General features: G+C 53.1%; 3 non-coding genes across 3 annotated transcripts in view; all 3 read right to left on the bottom strand.

Moving 5' to 3' along the window:
- Positions 1-881, bottom strand: part of LOC126300109 (large subunit ribosomal RNA) — a 4,222-nt gene extending 3,341 nt beyond the window's left edge. Inside the window, exon 1 of the ribosomal RNA XR_007552906.1 lies at positions 1-881. This exon is cut by the window's left edge and continues 3,341 nt beyond it. This is a non-coding gene — a ribosomal RNA (large subunit ribosomal RNA).
- Positions 882-1,069: 188 nt separating this feature from the next.
- Positions 1,070-1,224, bottom strand: LOC126299994 (5.8S ribosomal RNA). Its single transcript, XR_007552841.1, has one exon. It is a non-coding gene; the product is annotated as a 5.8S ribosomal RNA (ribosomal RNA).
- A 362-nt stretch (positions 1,225-1,586) lies between these two features.
- LOC126300086 (small subunit ribosomal RNA) lies at positions 1,587-3,479 on the bottom strand. The gene has a single exon (XR_007552888.1). It is a non-coding gene; the product is annotated as a small subunit ribosomal RNA (ribosomal RNA).
- Positions 3,480-7,500: the final 4,021 nt, after the last annotated feature.

The following is a 7,500-nucleotide window of genomic DNA, read 5'->3' as shown; positions in this document are numbered from 1 at the left end:
CGATTATTCCGCCCGAGAGCATCCCGAGCCAACAGCGGCGCGGGTCCGGGGCCGGGCCAGGTAGGTCCGTCATCCGGGAAGAACCGCGCGCGCTTGCCGGGAGCCCGAGCGCCCAAAGGGGCGAATCGACTCCTCCAGATATACCGCCGAGCAGCCAGCCAGGACACCGGGGCTCTGCCCAACAGACGCGAACCGAGGCCCGCGGAAGGACAGGCTGCGCACCCGGGCCGTAGGCCGGCACCCAGCGGGTCGCGACGTCCTACTAGGGGAGAAGTGCGGCCCACCGCACACCGGAACGGCCCCACCCCGCGGCGAGTGGAAAGGCAACCGGACACGACCCCGCCGCGGATTGCTCCGCGCGGGCGGCCGGCCCCATCTGCCGAGGGCGGGGGCCAGTGGCCGGATGGGCGTGAATCTCACCCGTTCGACCTTTCGGACTTCTCACGTTTACCCCAGAACGGTTTCACGTACTTTTGAACTCTCTCTTCAAAGTTCTTTTCAACTTTCCCTCACGGTACTTGTTCGCTATCGGTCTCGTGGTCATATTTAGTCTCAGATGGAGTTTACCACCCACTTGGAGCTGCACTCTCAAGCAACCCGACTCGAAGGAGAGGTCCCGCCGACGCTCGCACCGGCCGCTACGGGCCTGGCACCCTCTACGGGCCGTGGCCTCATTCAAGTTGGACTTGGGCTCGGCGCGAGGCGTCGGGGTAGTGGACCCTCCCAAACACCACATGCCACGACAGGCGGCAGCCTGCGGGGTTCGGTGCTGGACTCTTCCCTGTTCGCTCGCCGCTACTGGGGGAATCCTTGTTAGTTTCTTTTCCTCCGCTTAGTAATATGCTTAAATTCAGCGGGTAGTCTCGCCTGCTCTGAGGTCGTTGTACGAGGTGTCGCACGCCACACCGCCAGCCGGCTGTGCACGCTACCGAGAAAGTACCGGTATGCGAACCGCCAGGCGACGGGCGCGCATCGCACGTTTAAGGAGACGCGGCCGGCCACACAGGCGACCACGACACTCCCACGTCTCCGAAGCGGGACAAACGCCGCGCGCTTCAGTATACGTAGCCGACCCTCAGCCAGACGTGGCCCGGGAACGGAATCCATGGACCGCAATGTGCGTTCGAAACGTCGATGTTCATGTGTCCTGCAGTTCACATGTCGACGCGCAATTTGCTGCGTTCTTCATCGACCCACGAGCCGAGTGATCCACCGTCCTGGGTGATCTTTTCCTTTTCAGTCTCCCACTGTCTCTTTCAAGACAGTAGCATTTGCGGGACTGAGGCGTCTGACGGCCCCTGTTCCACTATTTTTTTTGTGTCCAACGGCCTCACAGCCGATGGGCGTCGTACGGCTCCACACCGGAGCGGACAGGCACTCGGGCGAACGTCATTCAAAACCGGCGCCAGGCGCCAGGTACCGCAGGCCAGCCGCTCCAGAGCTTCAGCGCTCGTACCACACAACAACAACACTTCCGCTAGTTTTGAGAGGCACGCGTGGTTCCGCACGCGGCGCACGGCCACTGCCGTACAGGTAGCGTGTTGCGCGACACGACACGCACATCGAAAGACATGCAGTCTAGTCGGTAATGATCCTTCCGCAGGTTCACCTACGGAAACCTTGTTACGACTTTTACTTCCTCTAAATGATCAAGTTTGGTCATCTTTCCGGTAGCATCGGCAACGACAGAGTCGATGCCGCGTACCAGTCCGAAGACCTCACTAAATCATTCAATCGGTAGTAGCGACGGGCGGTGTGTACAAAGGGCAGGGACGTAATCAACGCGAGCTTATGACTCGCGCTTACTGGGAATTCCTCGTTCATGGGGAACAATTGCAAGCCCCAATCCCTAGCACGAAGGAGGTTCAGCGGGTTACCCCGACCTTTCGGCCTAGGAAGACACGCTGATTCCTTCAGTGTAGCGCGCGTGCGGCCCAGAACATCTAAGGGCATCACAGACCTGTTATTGCTCAATCTCGTGCGGCTAGAAGCCGCCTGTCCCTCTAAGAAGAAAAGTAATCGCTGACAGCACGAAGGATGTCACGCGACTAGTTAGCAGGCTAGAGTCTCGTTCGTTATCGGAATTAACCAGACAAATCGCTCCACCAACTAAGAACGGCCATGCACCACCACCCACCGAATCAAGAAAGAGCTATCAATCTGTCAATCCTTCCGGTGTCCGGGCCTGGTGAGGTTTCCCGTGTTGAGTCAAATTAAGCCGCAGGCTCCACTCCTGGTGGTGCCCTTCCGTCAATTCCTTTAAGTTTCAGCTTTGCAACCATACTTCCCCCGGAACCCAAAAGCTTTGGTTTCCCGGAGGCTGCCCGCCGAGTCATCGGAGGAACTGCGGCGGATCGCTGGCTGGCATCGTTTATGGTTAGAACTAGGGCGGTATCTGATCGCCTTCGAACCTCTAACTTTCGTTCTTGATTAATGAAAACATACTTGGCAAATGCTTTCGCTTCTGTTCGTCTTGCGACGATCCAAGAATTTCACCTCTAACGTCGCAATACGAATGCCCCCGCCTGTCCCTATTAATCATTACCTCGGGTTCCGAAAACCAACAAAATAGAACCGAGGTCCTATTCCATTATTCCATGCACACAGTATTCAGGCGGGCTTGCCTGCTTTAAGCACTCTAATTTGTTCAAAGTAAACGTGCCGGCCCACCGAGACACTCAACAAAGAGCACCCTGGTAGGATTTAAACGGGGTCCGCCTCGGGACGCGAAAGCACCCCTTCGGCTCGCCCCACCGGCAGGACGTCCCACGATACATGCCAGTTAAACACCGACGGGCGGTGAACCAACAGCGTGGGACACAAATCCAACTACGAGCTTTTTAACCGCAACAACTTTAATATACGCTATTGGAGCTGGAATTACCGCGGCTGCTGGCACCAGACTTGCCCTCCAATAGATACTCGTTAAAGGATTTAAAGTGTACTCATTCCGATTACGGGGCCTCGGATGAGTCCCGTATCGTTATTTTTCGTCACTACCTCCCCGTGCCGGGAGTGGGTAATTTGCGCGCCTGCTGCCTTCCTTGGATGTGGTAGCCGTTTCTCAGGCTCCCTCTCCGGAATCGAACCCTGATTCCCCGTTACCCGTTACAACCATGGTAGGCGCAGAACCTACCATCGACAGTTGATAAGGCAGACATTTGAAAGATGCGTCGCCGGTACGAGGACCGTGCGATCAGCCCAAAGTTATTCAGAGTCACCAAGGCAAACGGACCAGACAAGCCAATCCGATTGGTTTTGATCTAATAAAAGCGTCCCTTCCATCTCTGGTCGGGACTCTGTTTGCATGTATTAGCTCTAGAATTACCACAGTTATCCAAGTAACGTGGGTACGATCTAAGGAACCATAACTGATTTAATGAGCCATTCGCGGTTTCACCTTAATGCGGCTTGTACTGAGACATGCATGGCTTAATCTTTGAGACAAGCATATGACTACTGGCAGGATCAACCAGGGAGCTGCGTCAACTAGAGCTGAGCAGCCGGCCGCCCGGGAGTGTGTCCCGGGGGCCCGCGCGAACACGCAAGCGTCCGCTCAATTATTCTGCAAACAGGAGGAGGCCGAGCTCCCCTGCACGATACACCTCGAAACCCTCTCAGGTCCCGGCGGCGCGCAGCGCCGTCCTAGGTACTTGGTCGGTTTCGAGAGAGGCGCAATCGCCCGGAGTTAGGCGAGTAGACGGTTTTAGTGCGAACACCCTTGCTCCCAACTGAGCTTGCCGCTGCCGACAGAGGCCCGGGAGCGTGCTGTCGTGGCATTGCCGGCGGGAGACAACACGCGCCACCTATGGTGACCGGCAGCTCCAACGCCAGCGCCACACAAGGGCAAAGCCCCACTTGGGTGCAGAAGCGAACTCTCCCAGCACAGCGCACGCGCCAACACGTCCGCACAACTGCGATACAAACCACCTGCGAGAACCGCTGGGGCGACCGAGCAGCAGACGGCGTCGCGGCGCCGAGTGCCAGGCGGCGGCGCATCCTCAACGCACACAGTCCTCAATCAGACCAGCACACTGCAGATGTCCACCGCGCTTCGCACCGGGCTCGGCTGAACCAACTTTGGCCGCCAGGCGCCGCGTGCAGGGTGCGCCGCAGCGTAGCTGCGCCGCCTGCCGGGCCCGTCGGCTGGCGCTCCTGCCACTCGGCGCCCCCCACCAGCCGCCTGTTGCGCGTGCGCCCACGCAGCGCGCGGCCAACACGCCGGGCGGCCCCCCTTCACCGGCCGGGAACAGTCCCACCAAGCCACCGCCGCGTATCGCTTCATACCCACATGGGCCTAGTCACGCGTGTGGATGTGGCGGGTACCGCTGAAACAACCGGTTAATAGCTGTACCGATCGTCGCCATCACAGATTCACCTCCAGCGTGAACAACCGCTCAACAACGGATTTCCAGTTCATTTGCGTATCTTGGGCAGTAAACGTAGATGTCCACCTACATTTGCGAATTCAACAATTCTTGCATGCCAGGATGTCATGTGTCACGACACGCTACATCAGACCACATACACACTGCGACATGTGCAGAAGAGAACACGTGGAAGGTGGCCCGCGCACGTATGCGATGTACCTTCCGCGATCCACTGTCAACCGGCATCTGCGGCATGTCCCAGATATGGAACGCGGTCCACCAGGGTAGCACTTTGTGTGAGGCAATACGACAAAGTCGGAATACACGCGTCACTACATCAGACGGCTCACGCTGACCTGACCTGACCTGACTCACCGCACCACCACCCCCAGCGACCCAGGGTGACATACAATGCGTTCGTACGTTCCTCCCACACGCCTCTACGGCGTACCACAGTGCAACCTAGCTGTTATTGGGAGACGAGACAAGTAGCATCAAGCACAACATATGGAAATTGAGATTCGACACCGTTGGGCACAGCCAGCGTACGGTCACACGTATCACACTACTTCACTCTGTACGTAACGACCGATGATCGGTACAGCGTGTGGGTTACGCGTACGACATCAGCGGACAATGGACACAGACCATACCACGACGTACACTGAGGGCGTCGACATCTGAATGCAACTGAACAGCTGCGAGGCTCATTTAACACTCAAACGCCAGACCGACCAGCTTGAGAGGACAGAGACACAAAGAGGGGGACAGAGGGGGACAGAGGGGGGGGAGGGGGGGGGTCGGCGATATAGTCCTATTGCAGTACAATTGACAGTGGATAGCAGGAATATGTGGAAAGTAAGCAACACTCGCAAGACATCTACATGAGGATAACAACGACACCAGAGATTCCGAGCAGTGAACTATGTTAGGCAAAGGGACAACGTGGGTTAGGTTAAGGGACAACGTGGGTTAGGTTAAGGGACAACGTGGGTTAGGTTAAGGGACAACGTGGGTTAGGTTAAGGGACAACGTGGGTTAGGTTAAGGGACAACGTGGGTTAGGTTAAGGGACAACGTGGGTTAGGTTAAGGGACAACGTGGGTTAGGTTAAGGGACAACGTGGGTTAGGTTAAGGGACAACGTGGGTTAGGTTAAGGGACAACGTGGGTTAGGTTAAGGGACAACGTGGGTTAGGTTAAGGGACAACGTGGGTTAGGTTAAGGGACAACGTGGGTTAGGTTAAGGGACAACGTGGGTTAGGTTAAGGGACAACGTCGGTTAGGTTAAGGGACAACGTGGGTTAGGTTAAGGGACAACGTGGGTTAGGTTAAGGGACAACGTGGGTTAGGTTAAGGGACAACGTGGGTTAGGTTAAGGGACAACGTGGGTTAGGTTAAGGGACAACGTGGGTTAGGTTAAGGGACAACGTGGGTTAGGTTAAGGGACAACGTGGGTTAGGTTAAGGGACAACGTGGGTTAGGTTAAGGGACAACTTGAGTTAGGTTAAGGGACAACTTGAGTTAGGTTAAGGGACAACTTGAGTTAGGTTAAGGGACAACTTGAGTTAGGTTAAGGGACAACTTGAGTTAGGTTAAGGGACAACTTGAGTTAGGTTAAGGGACAACTTGAGTTAGGTTAAGGGACAACTTGAGTTAGGTTAAGGGACAAATTGAGTTAGGTTAAGGGACAAATTGAGTTAGGTTAAGGGACAAATTGAGTTAGGTTAAGGGACAAATTGAGTTAGGTTAAGGGACAAATTGAGTTAGGTTAAGGGACAAATTGAGTTAGGTTAAGGGACAAATTGAGTTAGGTTAAGGGACAAATTGAGTTAGGTTAAGGGACAAATTGAGTTAGGTTAAGGGACAACTTGAGTTAGGTTAAGGGACAAATTGAGTTAGGTTAAGGGACAACTTGAGTTAGGTTAAGGGACAACTTGAGTTAGGTTAAGGGACAACTTGAGTTAGGTTAAGGGACAACTTGAGTTAGGTTAAGGGACAACTTGAGTTAGGTTAAGGGACAACTTGAGTTAGGTTAAGGGACAACTTGAGTTAGGTTAAGGGACAACTTGAGTTAGGTTAAGGGACAACTTGAGTTAGGTTAAGGGACAAATTGAGTTAGGTTAAGGGACAAATTGAGTTAGGTTAAGGGACAAATTGAGTTAGGTTAAGGGACAAATTGAGTTAGGTTAAGGGACAAATTGAGTTAGGTTAAGGGACAAATTGAGTTAGGTTAAGGGACAACTTGAGTTAGGTTAAGGGACAACTTGAGTTAGGTTAAGGGACAACTTGAGTTAGGTTAAGGGACAACTTGAGTTAGGTTAAGGGACAACTTGAGTTAGGTTAAGGGACAACTTGAGTTAGGTTAAGGGACAACTTGAGTTAGGTTAAGGGACAACTTGAGTTAGGTTAAGGGACAACTTGAGTTAGGTTAAGGGACAACTTGAGTTAGGTTAAGGGACAAATTGAGTTAGGTTAAGGGACAAATTGAGTTAGGTTAAGGGACAAATTGAGTTAGGTTAAGGGACAAATTGAGTTAGGTTAAGGGACAACTTGAGTTAGGTTAAGGGACAACTTGAGTTAGGTTAAGGGACAACTTGAGTTAGGTTAAGGGACAACTTGAGTTAGGTTAAGGGACAACTTGAGTTAGGTTAAGGGACAACTTGAGTTAGGTTAAGGGACAACTTGAGTTAGGTTAAGGGACAACTTGAGTTAGGTTAAGGGACAAATTGAGTTAGGTTAAGGGACAAATTGAGTTAGGTTAAGGGACAAATTGAGTTAGGTTAAGGGACAACTTGAGTTAGGTTAAGGGACAAATTGAGTTAGGTTAAGGGACAAATTGAGTTAGGTTAAGCGATAATCTGGTACAGCCACAGTTAGGTTAAGCGATAATCTGGTACAGCCACAGTTAGGTTAAGCGATAATCTGGTACAGCCACAGTTAGGTTAAGCGATAATCTGGTACAGCCACAGTTAGGTTAAGCGATAATCTGGTACAGCCACAGTTAGGTTAAGCGATAATCTGGTACAGCCACAGTTAGGTTAAGCGATAAACTGGTACAGCCACAGTTAGGTTAAGCGATAAACTGGTACAGCCACAGTTAGGTTAAGCGATAAACTGGTACAGCCACAG

Source organism: Schistocerca gregaria, chromosome X, assembly GCF_023897955.1.
Source record: "Schistocerca gregaria isolate iqSchGreg1 chromosome X, iqSchGreg1.2, whole genome shotgun sequence".
NCBI lineage: Eukaryota > Metazoa > Arthropoda > Insecta > Orthoptera > Acrididae > Schistocerca > Schistocerca gregaria.
The sequence above is the reverse complement of the archived record's forward strand: the minus strand, read 5'-3'. Positions and strand labels throughout refer to the sequence as shown.